This window comes from Neofelis nebulosa, chromosome 17 (assembly GCF_028018385.1).
Source record: "Neofelis nebulosa isolate mNeoNeb1 chromosome 17, mNeoNeb1.pri, whole genome shotgun sequence".
Classification (NCBI taxonomy): domain Eukaryota; kingdom Metazoa; phylum Chordata; class Mammalia; order Carnivora; family Felidae; genus Neofelis; species Neofelis nebulosa.
Window position 1 is genome coordinate 22,268,039 of NC_080798.1, and position 20,950 is coordinate 22,288,988.

The window sequence follows — 20,950 nt, forward strand, 5'->3', positions numbered from 1 at the left end:
CTGACAGTGAGGACCCCTGCTTGAGATTCTCCCTCTCTCTCTGCCCCTACCCTGCTTGCACTCTATCTCTCTCAAAATAAATAAACCTACCTAAATATATATATACAAAGCTGAGCTTAAGTAAAGAAATCTTCAGGGCCCCTGGGTGACTCAGCCAGTTAAGTGTCTGATTCTCAATTTCAGCTCAGGTCATGATCTCACAGTTTGGGGGATTCATCCCCACCTCGGGTTTGTGCTGACAGTGTGGAGCCTGCTTGGGATTCTTGGGATTCACTCTCCCTCTCTCTGAGCCTCCACCCCACTCACACTGTCTTTCTCTCTCCCCAAATAAATAAATAACATGTTTATATATATATATATATAGTTGAAATATATATATATATATAGTTGAAATATATATATATATATATATAGTTGAAATATATATATATAGTTGAAATATATATATATAGTTGAAATATATATATATATAGTTGAAATATATATATATAGTTGAAATATCTATATATAGAGTTGAAATATCTATATATAGAGTTGAAATATATATATATAGAGTTGAAATATATATATATAGTTGAAATATATATATATATAGTTGAAATATATATATATAGTTGAAATATATATATATAGTTGAAATATATATATATAGTTGAAATATATATATATATATAGTTGAAATATATATATATATATATATATATATGTTTGAAAACAGAACACATGGATTAAAAACATTGATAGAGCATCTAGAAATGAAAAGCATAGTAAAATTAGTGGATGGTTTCAGAAGTGGATTAGACAGAGTTTAGGATAAAACGTCAAAAGTACACGCCTGTGAGTTATAAATAAACTTGAAGTTACCTTTCTTTATTCCTTGTCCTCCGTATCTTTAAAAGGACGGTGGAACAATAAGTGTTACTGAGGACGCAGAAGTGCCTACCCAATGAGGCCTCGTTCCATAAATGTAACATGTAGCCACAGCACCATTCTCACCCCCAAGGCATTTAATACGAATGCAGTAATATTAGGTAATATACAGTCCATATTCATATGTATCCATTTGTCCTATAAATACACCTATGGCTCTTTTTTTTTCTTTCAGGATCCAATCAAAGATCTCACATGTGCCTTTGGCCCATGTCTCTTTTGTCTCCCCTTACTTATAACTGTTCCCCCACGCTTTTATTTTCTTGCTCCCATAGCATTGACACTTTTGAAGCATCCAAGCCAGTTATCCTGTGAAACATAGACCAGATCCGGATTTTTCTAAGACTTCTTCATGGCGGGATTCTCATGAAACGTATCAGTAAGACAATCACAAAGAGAAGAAGGCCACTGCAAAGTACCCTGAACTTCAGTTAGCAAGCGGGTGTTGGTTGTGTTATCAATAATTAGTAATTCTGAAATTATTGTGTGCATACTGCAACTAAGAGGGGGGAACATCCAAATATCATTAGTGTGATTAGCATTGCCGGGAGCTAGAATTTTCACCGAGAAAGGACATGCTAATGTGGATTAGAGGACAGTGAGGGAAATACCTGTGGCATTGCAATCGAGTTGGAGGGATTCGTACAGAGTCATGATTTGGTTAAAGAAAGACAAGGAAAGAAGTAAAAAAGTAACACTATGTTTTCTAGCTCTTTCCATTGATATGGCCTAGAAGCAATGACCATCCGGCAGCAATGAGCACACCCGAACCCAGATCTTAGTTTGCAAACGCCATTCTCCGCTACAAGGAACCAGGGTTTCTGGAAGAAATGGCTAATTCCAGCTCTGGGACGAAAGGGGCAAGCTGACTGTGGAACAGCTTGTGACAGAAAGCAAGGAAGTCCTCAAGCCAAAGGGGTTCCTAGTGACCAAATCTGAAGGCAATTTGAGCTTCAAAGAGAATAAAGGCAGTAATGGATTATAGCATACTGACTAAAAGAGAATCCAGGAGTCTATGGTGATACATTCTTATTTTGCATATCAACACCAACTAATAATTGTAGAAGTAATGACCAAATTAGAAAAATCACCACTTGGCAACCAGGAATGCAATAACTGACTCAGTCATGGATTGTTCGAAAATCATTGGTTGAAAAGCCACCGGGGAACAGGATATTTCCATGATTTCTAAAAATTGTCCCACAGAGGGGCGCCTGGGTGGCGCAGTCGGTTAAGCGTCCGACTTCAGCCAGGTCACGATCTCGCGGTCCGTGAGTTCGAGCCCCGCGTCAGGCTCTGGGCTGATGGCTCGGAGCCTGGAGCCTGTTTCCGATTCTGTGTCTCCCTCTCTCTCTGCCCCTCCCCCGTTCATGCTCTGTCTCTCTCTGTCCCAAAAATAAAAATTAAAAAAAAAAAAAAAAAAAGTTGAGAAAATTGTCCCACAGATTATTCACTACTTATAAAAATCACAAGATGATTTCTCTAGTGGAGAGACTGGGAAGTTACGGCTTTAACCAGGTGAACAATCTTAGCATCACTTAATTAATAGACAAATCGACATCCCAGTCCTCCTGATGTGATGCCACAGGAAGAGGAGTGGCTCTTATGCATTCTATTTGTCCCCAGAAGCTGATGTTTGCTGACAAAATGCAGAGGAAGGAAGTATAGTGCATCCACAAAATGAAGGCAGAAAAGGACCCCACACTTCTCAGGAGCTGAACTTCACTTCCAGGCACCCTGCTTTTTCTTCTCTCAAGATCCCTTCTACATGGTACTAATCGTCCTTCCCTGGGGTTTCCCAATATAAGGCGGTCAGGGTCCAGCTGTAGCTATTATTTAAAGCCGTGACAGAAGGCACCCGTCTGGCATAAGAACACTTCATTGACACTTAAAAAATGGGTCCTGAGCTCTTCTGAATTTGAATTAGCAACTAGACCCAACCACAGATGAGTGGGGGTGTTTCTTCTCTGTTCGTGTCCCCACAGCCAGGACAAGCAATCCAGCTTCACGGGAGTCTCAGGGCTGGGTGTTAAGAATGTTGCCTGGCGGGGCACCCATTAAGCGTCCGACTTTTGATCTCTGCTCAGGTCATGATCTCACAGTTCAGGAGTTCGAGCCCGGGCTCTGCCCAGTTCGAGCCCAATGCATCGGGCTCTGTGCTGATGGCGCGGAGCCTGCTTGAGATTCTGTCTCTCCTTCTTTCTGCCGCATTCCCACTTGTGCTCCCTCTCTGTCTCTCAAAATAAATAAATAAACTTAAAAAAAAAAGAAAAAGAAAGAAAGAAAGAAAGAAAGAAAGAAAGAGAAAGAAAGAAAGAAAGAAAGAAAGAAAGAAAGAAAGAAAGAAAGAAAGAAAGAAAGAAAGAAGAAAGAAAAAAGAAAGCAAGCTGCCTTGAGCCTCGTGGTTGGAAGATTTGATTCACTACCTCTCCTCGGATCCCAGGGTTGGCATGAATTGTCTCAGGATTTCAGTGATGCAGGTGGCCTTCTCTTGCCTCTAGGGCAAGGGACTGGGCTTCCATTCAGCCCTGGAGGGGTGAGAGGTTCTATGTCTTTCTGCTTGTCCTTATCTTACCTTTCACAGGATCTTTTTCGGCAGGTTGTAAAATACATCCTCTGTCCCAGGAGATTCTCTGTGCACTGCAGTCCATCTAAACAAATATGTATTTACAACGGGTTCTTTTTTAAAACATGCATTATGTGCCTAATAGACGGAAATGACTCTTTGGGGGAAGCACGGCATAGATCCCGGCAGTTTCTTGTTGTCTATAACATTCACCTCTTTTATATGGCTATTTATTTTTCTGCTGGTTTGGATGGTAAGAGGGGCTATGAGGAGGAAAAATCATATGCCCACATACAAACTGCAATATATAAAACCAAGAGATTGGGCATGCGGTACTAATGACTTTGGAGGCAGATGTGAATTTGAGCTCTGCACTGCAAAAAATCAAAAGGGGGGGGAAAAGACTTTTCATCTTGGTTGTGAGTTTCTTTATATGTGTAAAGTGTGGGGGTATCCCTGTGGCAGAATGCTCTTGGCTATTAGGTGAAGGGAAACCCCACCCAAATGGCATAAGCAATAGAGAGACCCTCTCGTCTCAAACACCAACAAGCCTAGGAACAAGCCAGCTCCAGGGATGCCTAATCCTACAGTTCAACCATGTCCCAGGACCTGTGGGATTTTCATTCTTTCACGTCTCTCCCTTCCACGTAACAGTTCATGGTCCCCACAAGAAGCCTGCCACCATTCTGTCACAGGAAGACTCGATGATGGCCGGCAGGGGAAGAGAGGCCACTTCTCCTTTTTTGTACACTTTGTATGCTTTCGAAGCAACACAGCCTTTCCTTTGGGTAGGATCCCCTTGACACCTCGTTGTAGGCCTGTGGCTAAAGCGATCACCGGTAAGCAAAATACGCAATGATCGGTCCTGACCAGACGTGGTCAAGTTCTTTTTTTTTTTTTTTTTTTAGCAGATTACATGTATCGGTACATATGTTATTAGAAATTTAACTGGTAAATTTAAAAATATTAATTCACTTCAAAAAGAAAAATAAACCCATAGTTTCTTGATGTACATAGTATCTAGTTCTGAAAAATAACTATATTTTCCCAGACAAAAAAAAAAAAAATAAGTGAGAGAAATGGTACTCTTTTTAATTTTTGTAAGATTTTCAATGCCTGGCTTCATAGAAGGCAGCCTGATTCTCAGATCTGGGTTTGCAGCCAATATGTGGTTTGGTTGAAGTACATAAAGAAACCGGGCCTCATAAAGAAATGTAGTTGCAAAAGGGAGAAGCGTTCTAAAAACCTCCTGAGCTAGCTTTGGACACTCTTCTTTGCTACTATACTAAAACTCACCAAGCGGTAGCTTTTCGAAGATTAGGTGCAGTGTGGAATCAGAAGCCCCATCAAAGAACTTTTCATGCTCCGTTAAGACAGTGGGAGCTTTCAAGCTCAGGGTGGCATATACAATTTTTCTAAAATTATACTTTTAGTCTGAAAGCTTGCTTGTCATCATTGGCAATGGGTACTGTTAACTGTTTTCCTTAGCTCACTTTTGAGAAGGTATCTGCTCGTACCCAAGTCTGAATAACCATAGTGTGTCTGACATTAAATAAAGGAAAAACGGTGTTCCATGAAAGAAGCCAATGGGGTCCCCTCACAGCTCGAACTGTTGTCCAAGAGCATTTCCTTGAGATGCCCACATCACTGTACTTTGGTAAGCAGTAAGGGGGACTTAGTGTAGTTCTCATGTCTGCAGTCAGCCAGAATAATAATGAAACGGCATGTATTCAAGAGTTGAAATTTAAGAAAAATTATAGTTCTTACCACATTATCCAGGGTATTCGCAAATAGATTTCTTTCTTTCTTTTCCGTGGGTATATGGCAGTGAAGTACATTGTCCCCTAGTACAATTTGGTGACACTGCCTTGATTCCTGCTAAGGCACCAGCAGTTTCACTCACCATTGCTTTTACCATCAGAGCAAATGTCAGCATTAGGAAAAAAGCAAATGACATCTTAGTATTATCGTGCAAATAGCTTTGACCTAAAGGACTCCCTCAAAAGGTCTCTGAGACGGGTTCTGTAGACCATGCTTTGGGGACCATTTACACCAACTGGGATTTTCCTCTGGGGCTGGGGATAACTCTGTTAAATACTATGTAACATAATTTGATGGGGGCTGGACACGCAAACAAACATGGTCCCTGCCAGCACGAAAGAAATGGGACAGAGCAAATGTGTTTGCCACGGTGCTACCGCATAGAACTCTAATTACCAAATAAGCAGCAAGGGAGGAGTTACTCTTTTAGGGCTTCCTCAAGAGATCTCAGAATCAGCCCTGCCAGTACTACCCTTGAAGTACTTCTGAGAGAACTAGGAGCTGGCGGGAGGGCAGAGCTAATGAGATCGAGGTTTTGGATTTGACCAGTTAGCCAGACCCTGGGCAAGATGCCATGGATAGAGATGAAAATGTGAAGACCCAATACCTGCACAAATCAATCTTAAAATGAATGGGGGAGACAAGAAACATTCTTTCATTCACTCATTCACTCAACAAATGTTTGTTCAACACCCCTGAATCGATCCTAGAGATCCTGATACGAATGCAACATGGTCCAACCATCATGGAACTCATATTCATATTAAGGAAACATGCAAATTTTTTGTCTTAATATTTGTGTAATGTCTGGACTTTTAAGAAGGACTTTGAAGACAGAGCAGAGGTTCATCACCAGTGTGTGATTGGCACCCAGACAAGAGATTGCAGAGAACTTCCCTGAGGAAATGACAGAAATGACCTGGGGACGGATCCAGGTGAAGAGTAGGGGGAGAGGATATCAGAGGATTCTGAGATCTGCATTTGCATTCAGTCTATTGTGATATGTGGTTTGGGTGAAGTATATGAGGAAATCTGGCCTCATAAAGATATGCAGTTGCAAAAGGGAGTATTCTCCATTTTTCCAAGGGTCAGAGACTCAGAGTTGGGAAAAGAGCTCAATACTCTCAGGGAAGAAAGAAGACAGAGCTCCTGAACACTGGTGAGTGAGGGAGAAGGGCTTAAGCTGAAGCTGGAGTACTAGGCAGGGTCAGAGTCATGAAGAACCTTATTGGCCGCGTGAAGTTGGTCCTCAAGGAAATGGGAAGGCATTAGCGGATTTATTCACCAGCATGATAAGATTTTCATTTAAAAAGAGTCACTGGCTTCCGTGTGGAAAATGGCCAGGAGAGAGGAAGAGTAACTATGGGGAAATTTTTAGACGACTGCAGGACTGAGCTCCTCATGAGAAAACAGATAGCCCTGCTACCCTGCCGTGTGGGTGGCACCGGTCAGAGCCCAGGGCTCAAAAGACAAGGACACATTGCAGAGCCATGAGCACCAACCACAGATGGATGGAGATCAGGGAAGCAACACCCATGGTGAGGGAGCTGGATGGAAACCAACTCTATCGGGTGTTCTTATGAAAAATAAATGCAAATCACACAGAGAAAAAAAAAGTGGTCAGAAAGGGTTTCAAAAGAAGGAGGTGATCCTGGAGTCAGCAGTTAAAAGACTTATATGGTGGACATGAGGTGTAAGATTAAGGTGAGCCCATGCCAGTCATTGACCAGGAATCTTTTTTTTTTTTTCCCTCTCAAGGAAAGGTTGATTCTGTGTTGAATGAGAATCTGGAAACCAATTGCTGACCTTGCCTTCCGAAAGCAGTGTCTTCTCCTGCAGAGTTGACTTCCACTAGCAATAAAAAATATCCCAGTTTGGAAGCACTGACCAGAGTCACTTCTGTTAGAACTTTGTCACCTTGCCAGGAATTTCTATCCCAATGACTGGAGGAGTTGGAACTCTGCTGGGATTGCACTCACTTATCTGTTCAACAGAGGCTATAGGGAGGTAAATCTTCTACTGAGACGGGCAAATGCTTAGTGATTCTAGAGAAAATTTTCGTGATGACCCAGTATGCGATGATGACTATGGAAAATGCCACAAATAAATCATAAATGATACCTGGGTAGGTCAGTACTGCAGAAGTTTTCAGTCTGCTGGGATTATACACAAAGGCTTAACCATGTCGTCATGAGGATGCACCTGTAATTAACCCCGGGCAAGGGGAAGCTCTCCTCGACAAAATCTCTTTTGGGCCAGGTAAGGGTCTTTCCTGAGCTCCGCTGAGGATGACAACTAGGGCAAATTATCGATTCTGACCTCAGCATCGGCAGCCAAGGTGGTATCCTCTCCTTGAAGAAATGGGGATTTAAAGCACTCACAGAACAGACTGATTGGGTGGCCAGTTTAGCACTGTGCTTCCAGCAGTGAGTGAGGTGAGCCTGCTATACTACGGGGAAAGGGGGCCACAGACATTTTAGACAAAGCTTTAGACTCACTGATGACCTGACTCGTGGAAATCATTAGAGTATCTCAGGCCACAATAAAATGAAGAATAAAAATCCATTGCTCACAGCCGGGGGCCCTGCAGAGACCATGCCTGCTCATTACAAATAAACCATGCAATTGGCTCATGTTACGTCTCCAGTGCATCCCAGCTCCAAAATAAAACTCCTAACAGAATGAATGCGCTGCCTATAAATCTCAACACATCCCGCATTATTAGTAAAACTTTTTAAAATTCATAACTGATAAGTCATAAACTCTTTTGCTGAATAAGACCCCACAAACCAAGTGGTAAAATACTATGAGACCTGGTCAAGGAATAAACCTGTTGAATAAATCTGCTGTGCAAAAATTTATCTCGATGTTGTATATAATGAAAGCCTTCTTAAACAAAAACCTGATAAAACAATAAACCTGCTCAGAGACTAAATTTGCTGCACCCCAGGGCCAGATTTCTCATCTGATTTTGGAGCTGCCAGACATCCCCACCTGTTTAACCCCTGGAGTCCTGCTTTTACACCAATTTTGCTCTTCGGTTTCAGTCATTTCTGTATCTGCAAGATGTAGGGAACTTTCTACAGACACAGCACAGAATACTATTACATTACTACCAATGGCAATGCTAATAGGCACGAAGCTTATCTTCTCCCCTCTTTGGACCTTCATTCACTCTCCCAGCTATCTCACCATATGCCTGCTTTCATTTTTAAAATCCTCTCTATGCTTGATGAGCTTTGTTTCCTCCATTCAGAAAAGCGTGCTGGCCTCCTGCCTCCTGTCTCTCACCTACAGAAAAAGACAAGAGAGGGAAGGGAAAGCAGGTAGAGAAAATGAGCTTTGAAGTGAGGCAGGTGGGCCCCTAATATCAATAAAATATAAATATAAAGCAAATGCAGGAACTTTCCCTTCACTCTTACCAAAATATCAGAGGACAGAAAATACTATCATGGCAAATCAGAAATCTAAATAGTAGAGGGCTTGCGAGCAGCCACGGGCAGACATCGCCCAGTAGCACAGAAAGACTAGCCATGGTCCTCACGTGAGCTCTTTCCTCCAAAACATGAAGACCAATGTCAAGGGAAGAAGGCAAGTAAACCTCAAAGAGAAACCAAATTTGAGAGTGGCTTTAAAAATTGCATTTTGTGGTCACCTTCTTTGCCAACTCTTACATATCAGCTAAGGAAGTCTTAATAAGCAATTAAAAAATACATGGACGCCGTACAAGAGCTGAAGTTCGCAACAGTACCCTTGGGAAATTTAGTGCTTATTTCTGCAATTTATCCATTGCAGAAATGATTTCCAGAAGTCACCTTTGGGCATTTCCTTCAAAGCTAGTTTTGCTAGGCTCTCTATACATGGCGCCACCCGTCATCATCATCGTCATCACCATCTTCTTCATCACGGCTTCACAACTACTTTATGGAATTTGCATCCATTTGGTGGTTAATCAATTTATTCACCTGTAATTTATTGAGGCCATCATATTTTCAAGGCTCTGTGGCAGGTTCGGGGAGAGAGGTGTTGTAGGAGTAGGTGTTGAGACAGAGATGAGCAAGGCAGCCCTGCCTTCTACACATTGTCACACCCGCCGGGAGGATGGAATGTGCCCTGCACCATGACAAGGTGATAACAGCACCCAATGCTGGGTCTCTCTGTCTTCACTGAAACACCAACGTTATCATTTCTGGGCTTTGTTTTTCTCTCCCTCTTCCCTTTCTCTGAGGCTGATAATGATATAAAAGGCAAATCCATCGGGGAATTGTCTTTTCCCTCTTTTTGTCATCATATTTATTAAATCACAAATTTAATAGCTGGTAAGTAATCGCTTATTGAAGTATAATTAATATACCACAAAATTTACCTTTTTGACATGTACAATGAATTTAGGATATTCACAGAGGTAGGCAACTACCGGTATCTCATTTTAGAACATCTTCATTCACCCAAATAGAGCCTCTCTGCCCACCACCAGCCATCACCTGCTCTCCCAGCCCCAGCCCCTGACAACCGGCAATCTGTTTTCTGTCTCTGTGCATTTGCCCGTTCTGGGCATTACGTCTAAATGGAATCAGACAATATGTGGTCTTTTGTGACTGGTTTCTTCGACATAGGACGGCGTTTTCAAGGTTTACCCGTTTGTAGTATACAGTAGTACTTTATTCTTCTTTCTTGCCCTTCCATTATATAGATATAACATATTTTATTTACTCATTCCTTAAGTTATGAGTACTTGGGTTGTTTCCACATTTTGTCTATTATGAATAATGCTGCCATGAATATTTGCGAGCATCTGTTTTCATTTACCTTCAGCATGTCCCAGGGAGTAGAATTGCTAAGTCATGAGGTACCTCTGTTTCAATTTTTGATGAACTGCAAAACTGTTTTCCAAAGTGGCCATACCATGGTACAGTCCCATCAGGAACGTATGTGATTGCAATTTCTCTGCAGTCCTGCAAACACTTAAATTGTCTGTCTCTAATTTGAGCCATCTGCATGGGTAGGGAGTGATACCCTATTGTGATTTTGATTTGCATTTCCCTAATGACTAACGGTGTTGAACAGGTTTTTTTGGCCATTTGTATATTTTTTTGGAGAAATGCCTATTTTAAGATTTTCCCCATCTTTTAAATGGATTAATAGATTAAGGAAGTATTAATAAATATTTATTTATTTGAAACTAACTTTTTATTATGACGTAAGAGTACTCATATATTCTGGCTTGAAGACCCTCATGAGGTAAACGATGTGCAAACACTTTCTCCCATTTTCGTGGGTTGTCTGTTCGGTTTCTTGATGGTGTCCTTTGAAGCTGTTGTGTTTTTTTTCCTTTCTGGGTTTATTTATTATGAGAGAGACAGAGAGAGAGTGAGTGGGGAGGGACGGAGAGAGAGAGATGGACAGAGGGTCTGAAGCAGGATCCGTGATGGCATCAGAGAGCCCAATGTGGGGCTCAAACTCGCAAACTACAAGATCAAGACCTGAGCCGAAGTTGGACCATCAACCGACTGAGCCACCCAGGCGCCCCCAAGAAGTTTTTAACGTAGATGAAGTTAACTCATGTATTTTTTCTATTTTGCTGTTTGTGCTTTTCATGTCACAGCTGAGAAGTCGTTGCCAAACCCAAGACCATGAAGATTTACTCCTGTCTTCTAACAGTTTTGTAATTTTAACTCTTAGATTTATTGACTGCAATCCATTTTGAATTAGATTTTTGTGGGTAGTGAACTGTCTTGGTACCTTTGTCCAGAATCAGTTGACCACAAATCATAAATACAAGGGCATAATTCTTGAGTTTGGATTCTTTTACGTTTCTCTCCATTTCTAGTCTCATGTCAGTACCATGGTGTATTGATTACCATAGTTTTGTTGTAAGTTGTGAAATTGAAAAGTATAATGCCTTCAACTTGGTTCTTCTTTTTCAAGACTGTTTTGTCTATTCTGGATCCCTTGCATTTCAATCAAGGATCAGCTTGCCAATTTCTGTCAGAAGGCAGCTGGGACTTTGATAGGGGCTGCATTAAGTCTGTAGATCAGTTTAAGGGTTGTTGCCTTATCTAACTGTCTTCCTCTCCATGCCAATGGGGTATCTTTTGTTTAGATCTACTTCAATTCTTTCAATAATGTTTTTTTTTTCAGTTTTCATTTAAATTTCCATTAACGTTTAGTGTAATATTAGTTTCAGGTGTACAGTTTAGTGATTCAACACTTCTATACAACACCGGGTGCTCATCACAAGTACACTCCTTAATCTACATAATTTCCTTCAATAATGTTTTATAGTTTTAAGTATACAGGTCTCTCAATTACTTTTTATTTTGTTCTTATTTTATTCTTTTTGTTTCTATTGCAAATAAAATTGGTTTATTAATCTAATGTTTTGGTTGTTCATTGTTAGCATATAGAAATACATTAAAAAAAAAAAAGAAATACATTGTATCCTAGAGCCTCACTGAACGTGCTTATTTGTTCTAATAGTTTTTTTAGTGGATTCCTTGAGATTTCCGATATACAAGATCTTATCATCTGTGAATAGAGATAGCTTCACTTCTCTTTTCCAATCTGGTTGCCTTTTATTTATTTTTCTTATCTAACCTGTTAGAATCTCCAGTACAGTGTTGCATAGGAGTGACAAAAGTAGACGTTCTTGTCTTGCTTTTTATTTAAAGAGAAAAGTCTTTCACCCCTATAATGTCACCTTGGTTTTTTGTGGGGTTTTTTGGTAGATATTCTGTCAGATTGACAAAGTTCTATTCTATTCCTAGTCTATTGACTAATTGTCTCATGAAAGCATGTTAAATATTGGCATTTAAAAAAAATTCTTGAGTCAAATTTTTTTTTTCCTGAGTCTGTTGAGATGATCATGATCAGTTTTATCCTACTAACATGGTGTATTAAATTGGTTGACTTTCAGATGTTAAACCAACCTTGCATTGTTGAGATAAATTTTTCTCATAATGTATAGTCCCGTATACGTATTTAGTCATATATATATGTATATATTATATAGTTTGTTTAAATACACTTTTGTCTCTATATATTTTTGTTTTGTTTATATATTTTTTGTTTTGTTCATATATATTATTTTGTTTATATATTTTTTTGGTTTTTTGTTTTAAATGTATATATGGCTGGAATTGGTTTGCTAGTATTTTGTTGAGGAATTTTTGTTTATATTCATAAGGACTGGTATTAAGTCTTTGAACATTTGGTAGAATCAACCATTTAAGACATCTGGGCCTGTGGAATGATTTTTTTAAGTTGCTAATTCAATCTCTTTGTTCATCATAGGTCTATTCAGATTATCTGTTTCTTCTTGAGTCAGTTTTGGCAATTTATGTTTTTCCAGAAATTATTTTTCCTTTCATCTAAGTTATCTAAATTTTTGGCATGCGGCTGATCAAAGAAATCCTTTTTATTTCTGTGGAATCCATAATGAACCCCCCTCTTTCATTCCTGATTTTAACAATTTGAATCTTCTCTGCTGTTTTTGTTGTTCTTAGTGAGTTCAGCCAAAGCTTTCTCAGTTTGTTGATCTTTTCAAAGAACTAATTTTTGGTTTCATTGATTTTTTTTAAATATATTTTTTATTATTCCATTCATTCATGCTCTAATCTATATGGGACACACTTTCCTGGTTTTTTTGTTTTGTTTTGTTTTGTTTTTTACATGTCTCTTTTGTTGTTGTTGTTATCGAAAACTGAACTTTTTCTTTTAATGTTTATTTACTTTTGAGAGAGAGACAGAGACAGAGCACGAGCCAGGGAGGGGCAGAGAGAGAAGGAGACACAGAATCAGAAGCCGGCTCCAGGCTCTGAGCTGTTAGCACAGAGCCAGACGTGGGGCTCGAGCTCACGAACCGTGAGATCATGACCTGAGCTGAAGTCAGATGCTTAACCGACTGAGCCACTCAAGTGCCCTGAAAACTGAACATTTTAAATATTATACTACAGCAATTCTGGATATCAGATTCTCTCTCCTCTTCCAGGGTTTGTTGTTTTTGTTGCTTATTATAGCAATTATTTTTGGTTCTATGGTGACTTCCTTGAATCAATCCCGTGAAGTTTGTTTTTGTTGTGTGTAGCCACTGAAGTATCTGCTTGGTTAGTCTAGTGGTCATTTACTCACTGAACAGACATTTCCTTACGTGCTTTGAACCACCTGTCCCCCAAGACATTCTGTGTGTGCGAGCAATACTCCAATGCTTCAGCGGTTCACAGCTCTGCCCTAACCTTCGCTTCCTGATTGTGCAGAGCTGTGGGGGCAACCAGAGGTGAGAGAGTGGGGCTTTCCCATGTCTTTTCCGGTAGTGTCACAACCCTGGGAACGGGCACAGCCTTGTGTGTGTACATCCCCTCTACATCCTCAGAAACATGTCAGTCCTTCCTATAGTTGTCTAATTCTCAGATGTTTCTCTTAAGATTTTTGGCCAGTTTCTTGTTTGCCCCAACTGATGTCACCGCCTCAGACACTGCAGTGTGAAATAATTTCTGCCGATTGTTTTCAACAAACACCCTGGAGATAGAGCTCCTCCCACTGAAGGAGCTTTGAGTTAGATAAAGACAAGCCCTGTGAATGAGATTTTTCTGGGGATCTGCCAAACAGGTAAAATGGTGACAATTCCTGGGAAGAGGTGCTCCAAATCCACACTGTCCCTTCTCCTGATTACTATACTGCTGTTTTTCACACATACTGTGATTCTGAGACTACCACAGAGCTGGGGGGAGGGGTGGAAATGGGGCAAGTTACAATGCTTCCGTGTATGTTATTCTTACCAACACTTAGCTGTTTTTCTCAAGTACAAATGCTCTCCGGAACACTGGAGGTTTTTGGTCAATTTCCAGAGTTCCAGAAAAATTGATGTCAACAATTTTTTGTCAGTGTTCTCAGTGCTTTTATGGAGGAGCAGATTTGCACCATTCTGGATGTCCTTCCATCACACGTATTTTACATTCTTTTTTTTTTCTCCCCCTTTTTCCTTGTGCTCACTCCAAACCAGTTGTGAAATGGAACCATGAACATCTCAACCAGGTGGTGAAAGATTTGCCTCATGTGAGTAAGAAATTTACTTCACGGCCTCTAGGACAGGGATGTGTCACATCTTCCTGGAGCAGCCCGTCATGCAGTCAAATCAAAAATCTTCAACTAAAAGGGAAAATGATAGCGGCCAAATAAAGGTAAAGATAGGATTTAGATGAATTTACATAATGTTAAAATTATCAAGAGCAATGAACAATAATTAAGTCTCGAAGTCCCCAAAGCCATCAGGAAATGAGCCGGGCCCGAGGACACAGCACACAGACCTTGTCCCATGTGCCCTTGCCCCCTCTGTCACTGGTAGCTCCTTTTAGGCCTGCTTGGCTGTGCACCTTATGTTTGTTTCTATTTTCTTCCCCGACAGTAACTGGCCTCAGCTCAGATGCCGTGATCTGCTATCTCCCAGCCATTTTTCTGAACATAAGCAGCCTGCATTTAAAACTCTCCAGCTCATCTGTCTTCATTTGAAGACCGAGTTAAAAAATAAAATTAATGATTGCTATCAGGGGGAAGACGAGGAGCATCTTTGGTGAAAAGTAGGTCTGCCACGTTTGGCCAAGGCTGACATCTTTCACCGGCTGGAAATGGCTGGATATACTTGTAAACATTATTAAAAATAATAACTTAATGTTTCCTTCCTGTGACTCACTAGCATTAGCAAGGTAGTTCCAATTAGTATTTCCCGAGCGAGGTGGGCCTCTGACTTCATTTCATTTAAAAGGGGATTTGTTTTCTAATTCTTTCTTCTGCTGTTGTCAATAACAGACCAGAGCCGAATGACGGCTGCCTTCCCCCCATCACTTACATTTTGCAAAGCCACGGCGAAGGAATATGCATCTTTGATTTTATTTGTTTTAGCTGCGCTTGTTCAGTGAGAGAGAAGACACATTTACATCCCTGTGATCTGGATGGTGTTGCATGGAGTTTAAAAATACAAGTAAATCACATCGAGAGACTAAATCATTTTGTAGGATTTTTAGAGTGAAGGCAAATAATTCAGTGATAAATTAGTATGAATGGCCTGGAATAGAATGTTTTTCCTTGGAAAACGCAGCCTCGAGTCTCCCTCAGACCATGTGCAGTGTGGCTAGAAGGAAGGAGGAGAGGGAGAGAGGGGGTGGGGGCCCAGGAGGCACCTTCCCTCTCAGTGGCCTGCCCTGGTTCGTGCATCTGCCTTCCATTCTGGTGAGTATCTCTTTAATAGACTCATCTTGCTTTATTAAAGTCAAAAATATGTTTTTAAATGCTAAGTGAGACACGCATTATTGCAAATGCAAAGCTGCAAAATGTGTTTGGCAGCCTCAAGGTAATAATTTCTTCCAATTTCAACACAAAGTTGGTGAATATTTCAATTGATTATGTTGGGCGATCCAGTAGTCACTTAATCATATTAACATATAACTTGCATATTCAACACAATCTCACTTGCTGGCTTATCTTATAGCCCAGAAAGCCTCACAAGGCAACGGGCGCACACGTGCACGCAGGTTCCTGTGCGCGCATGTACACACACACACACACACACTCATTTCCTGTGGTAGGCTTTTAACCAAAGTTCTATTTAATGTCTAAGCTGTGCAAATGAGTGTCTGTGTGAACTGACGTAACGGAACTTTTTAATAGCATAACAGAGCAAATCATTATGCAGAAGATAGGAGGCATTATTTACAACATTAATTAAGTCCAGGGGTAAAAAAAGAACCGTATAAAGCCACTCCACTTTATTCTAAGTGCTTTTGCTCGGGAACCCTTGTCTTGTTCTTCTACTCACTTGGAAATTCAAGGAATGTGTGGAAGGCTGAACTTTTTCACTTTGTTATGTGATGTGGGTGCTTAGAGTCTCTTTGCTTGTTATGGCGCCAAGAGATGCCCTGCGCGCCCGGAGTTGCCACGACTCACAGGAGCTGAAATGCCACCTATTTAGAAAGGAGCCTTTCACATGTGTTGGTGTAAGTTGAGCCCATACACCCTGGGACCCGAGAAGGAGGAGGGTCTGCCATGGAGGTATGTGCTCTCTGTCCTGGAAGAGTCCCCAACACACAGCTTCTTTTGTACCCTGCAACCCACCCAAACTTCTGGGGCACCCAGTTTGCGCCCAAGTTGAACGGCAGCCTGGCAAGCGGCAGACTTGTCCCCGGTGAACGCTGAAGTCTCTGTCAACATCCGGTGCGTCAGACGGCAGAGGATTCTGAAGGCTGAAAGGAAAAGCTCCATTTTATCCTGTCTCTGACACCATTCACACATTTTGTCCAGTGTTAGATGCTGGATTAAGAGTCTGTCCCGCGCCTCATCGGTTGACATGAAAGCTCACAGCACTGTGCCCTGTGCATTCGATCAGACCGATGCTGGAGCGGAAAGGAACATGAGACGGACGGCAAGGCTCCTTATCGAGGGAAGGGAGGCAATTTGAAGGAGGTGAGAGCAAGCAAAACGAAGAGAGGGAGACAATCGTGTCTTGCGTGGAATAAAAATGCGCCCCAGCAAGACTCTAGGCTGGTCTCATTCTGGCCACAAAGTATTTTCCTGAGGGAGGAGTGGCTGGAAGCTTTGTCTCTGAGCAATGGGGCCTACAGGAAGGATTTCAGTGGGTCTGACTTTGAGGTCCACAGCTGACTCCTGCGGCCCAGCATTGGCTCCCTGGAAACGAGATTTCCCTGAACTCCAGAAGTTCACAGAGTGACATAACTGACAAAAAGAACAAGGCAGAAGCTTTTCTCCCTGGTCTTTGTTAGAGGGCCAGCAGGACATGGGGGAGAGAAAAATCTTTTTTGAGCGGCCCCAAATTCACCAGGCTTAACCCACAACTTTAAACTGAGTATCCAGCTGATTTCTTACCAAGTCGAACCGTAAATAAGGCAGGTGCCCTGAGGAGTGGTATCACCAATAACTTGGTAGGCCACATGGGAATCTGTATGTTTCTCCAGAATTTGGACCACGCCACACAAGTCACACAAAGCATGGCCAATTTTCTAACTGAGATCTGGTCCAAATTCTGATTTTGAATATCCCAAATCCCCGATGGGCCTTCTTGCCGAACTGGTGCGGGAACGAGAAGTCCTCTGGGTCATTGCCGCCTGGCTGGCAGGGCCAGGACTGTCCCATGGGCAGAAGGAAAGAAGTGAAGAACTCCATACATCTGGAAGTTCCGGGCAGGCAGAAGGCGACAGAGAAGAGACTGCATGAGAACACGTCCTGCTGTGCCTGGTGATTTGTTGGGTATCTCAGTGTTTGTTCTGTGACAAGTTGGACTTTGGTACAAGGTCAGCTCCTGAATCTTGATTATGTTTTTTTCCCCCTTGAGCCAAGAGACATTGATCTGTACATCTAGTTTACCTTGTTTTCTTAGCCATTTGTGACACAGTACAACAGTTCCCATCGAAAAAAGTGTCATGTAAATAAATTACAACTTAGGACGTATACATTAAATAATTTTATAAATGAACTTTAAAAATGAAGGAATAAAAAATGCCAGGCCTGGCTTGTAGAGCAATAGTGATTATTCTGATCATGTTGTCATGTGTAATGAAGCACAGGCCCATCATTAATCAAAAGAACCAATCAGATAACTAATTTAGGCAATATTCTTTACCACAGGACATGTCGGTCAGTAAAAATGCATTAAAATAGCAAAAGATCAATAGCAGACACCAGGGACTGTGTTTACAAACCGGTCTTAAACTTTAGGGCATTAAATTCTCAGTCATATTGGGTATCTGTTTGGTAAAGATAAAGGAAAACTTCAGAGAAATGAAAGTTTTTTTTTTAAGTTAATAGTGCAGTCATAATGTGCACTGTAATAAATGTACAGAATGTTGCATTATTTTGTGATGAATGGCAAAAGTGTCCCCAGCTCCCTTCAGGAGCGTTATCAAGGCTCAAAAAAAAGGACCATGGAATGAGCAGGGATTGACAAATTGGTCCAAAGATGGCAGCGGGAGGTAGGCAGGTCCTGGGTGTTTAAAGACAATTTATGTTTTGAGCGGCTGGAGTCGGAGCGCGGTGGTCAGACCCAGCCAGCGGCGGCTAGCCTCATCTCCGTGGCGTCTCAGCTGCCCTGCACTTGACATGACCGCTGTCTCTCCGGGAGGTGGGCTCAGCCTCCCTGCAGCACGTATCCTTGCCAAAGCCTCAACTGGCTCACTTTTTATGATGGAAATTTTCACTCATCCTTCCAGCCACACACGGTGCGTCGCAGAAGGTCCAACGTATTTACCTCCTTTTTCTTCCCTAATGGTTAAATGCATTCTTTTTAAAACTTCCTCATACTGATGCTCCAAAGCTAGCGTAGCTGCTGAAGAAATCCTCTTACGCAGTGGAGGGCAGAGGTGGCGATCACACAACGGGATGGGGGGTTGGAGGAAGCTTCTTCCTTGGCTGGCACCAGCTCTGAGTGGATGTCACAACATCCGCCTAAAGGCCACCAGAAACACACACACACACACACACACACACACAGGCACCTCCTGAGTCCCGCAGGTCCGATGTCTTGGTGCCTTTAGTTTGTGAGTCAAAATAAGGCAGCGCTTAGAGTAGGGGAGGTTGCTGGAATGTTTCTCTCCAGTAACAGTCACTGGCAACGGTGACCTGTACTGATTAGAGTGGATGCTATACTTTTCCAAGGACTTGCCACACACGATCCCATTAGAAAACAACTCCATTAGGAAAATGTGAATCATTCTGGCTTTATTCAAGCATTATTTGTAATGTACCTACTATGTATTAACATACATAAGGGAAGGAGGCAGCAGGAAAGAATAAAGGAAGGAAGAGAGCTTCTCCCCCGACCCCACTTCCTCCCGGGACCATTGCTCCCATCTGGCTGCTCTCTTTCACGGCAACCTTTCCAGAAAGACAAAACAGGGCTATCTTTGCTGAATTATGTTCTCATCTATCTCATCTCAATTATGTTCTCATCTCATCTCAACTATTCTCATCTCTGTCCTGTGCTTCTTGTTTCCCTGAAACAGCCTTAACAAGTCACTGATGGGCTCCATGTTTCCAAATCCAGTGGGTATTTCTAGGTCTTAAACTTTAACCTCTCAGCATTGTTCAAACTATTGAGGCCCTTTCTCTTTTCTAAATATTCTCCTTGATTGACCTCCAGAATCATGAACATCCCTCCTCTCTGGTCACTCCCTCTATCTCAGGGTACTTTGATAGCCTCTCATCTTCTCATGACCCCAATCTCTAGATGTTGGCTTGCAAGGGCACACCACTGAAACAACCTAAATATCCATTGATGGGGGAAATGTTACATAAACCTTGGCACATTAATTATATGGAATGCCAAATAGCTGTTTCAAGAATCAAGTTAAATCTCTATATATTGGCAGGTGAAGATCTCTGAGACATATATTAAGTGACACCATTGCGGGAAACGATGCTATTTAAGTATGATATATTTCTGTATGTGCATGTGCGTGATGCATTTTTAAAGGTCTGAAGGGGGAATACACAATGCTGGGTATGAGGAATAAGTTGTGGGATAGGACAGGATTTAAGGAATGATCAAACAGGACGTACATTTTCTCTCCACCGGTAAGTGTTTTGAAAACGAATAATGTCTCTTGTAATAAAAGACATTGTAATAAAAGACAATGATGTCTCTTGTAATAAAATTATTTTAAAGAAATAACTATTAGCACACCCTCTGGTTTAGTCCTTACGCCCTCTCCCTCAATACCCCCACCAGAGGTGACTTCAACCCATTCAAAGACTTAAATCCCATCTATTTGGAAATGCCTCTAGATTTGTGGACCAGATCATTCTTTTGAGCTCCAGATGTGTTTCTATAGCTACCTATTTGGATTCTCCACCAAAATATCATCAGCAGCTTCACAAATCATCTATGACCAAGTGGAACACTAATTTCCCCCCAAACCTAACCCTTGCCAAGTTTTTCCCATCTCAGTAAATGACATTACCATCCACCCTGTTAGTCAGGTTGAACCCTTGCAAGCTACACTTGATCCCTACCTTCCCCTCACACCCGCACCTAGTCCGTTCAATCAAGGCACTGCCCTGTAAATCACCAAAGTTAGTTTGGAGCCATCCGTTTTCCCTCTGACTCCTTCACTGTCATGCTAAATCAAGCCACCATAGTCTCTCTCCTGAGCTCCTGCCACGGCCTACTGTTGATTTCTCTGAGTCTTCTCTTGCCAGTCTCCACTCAGTTCTCCACCCAGCTGTCAGAGCAACCTTCTCCAGCTTAAGAGGGATCAGTCATCTCCCCAAATACCTGCTCCTCACTGCACCTTGCTTGTCCTTCTAGAAATGGGCAGATAGAGCTGCAGACAGTGCTGGTCACCTGAATGCTCCACAGAGGAGCCCAACCAGGGTAAGTAAGCCCTTTGCGCAGCCTCTTTTCCTGGAGCATCTCTTTTCCTACTGACTAAAGGGAAAGAAGGAGAACAAACAGATGCAGCCTCAGTATGTTCAGTGGAAACACTGGGTAAGGTTTACTTCTGCATGGAGGAGTGTCTGAGAATGCCCTCAGCATTGCTACTGGCATAAGACAATGCGCAGTTCAGGCTGAATCTCTGGCTTCCAAAGTTCTACTCCATGTGGCCAGAGAATTGCCCAGAGTGGCAGGAC

At 41.8% G+C, this 20,950-nt stretch overlaps 1 long non-coding RNA gene across 1 annotated transcript in view; it reads right to left on the bottom strand.

The window, feature by feature from the left end:
- LOC131499745 (uncharacterized) overlaps positions 1-20,950 on the bottom strand; it is a 115,803-nt gene that overhangs the window by 11,908 nt on the left and 82,945 nt on the right. The window lies entirely within an intron of this gene.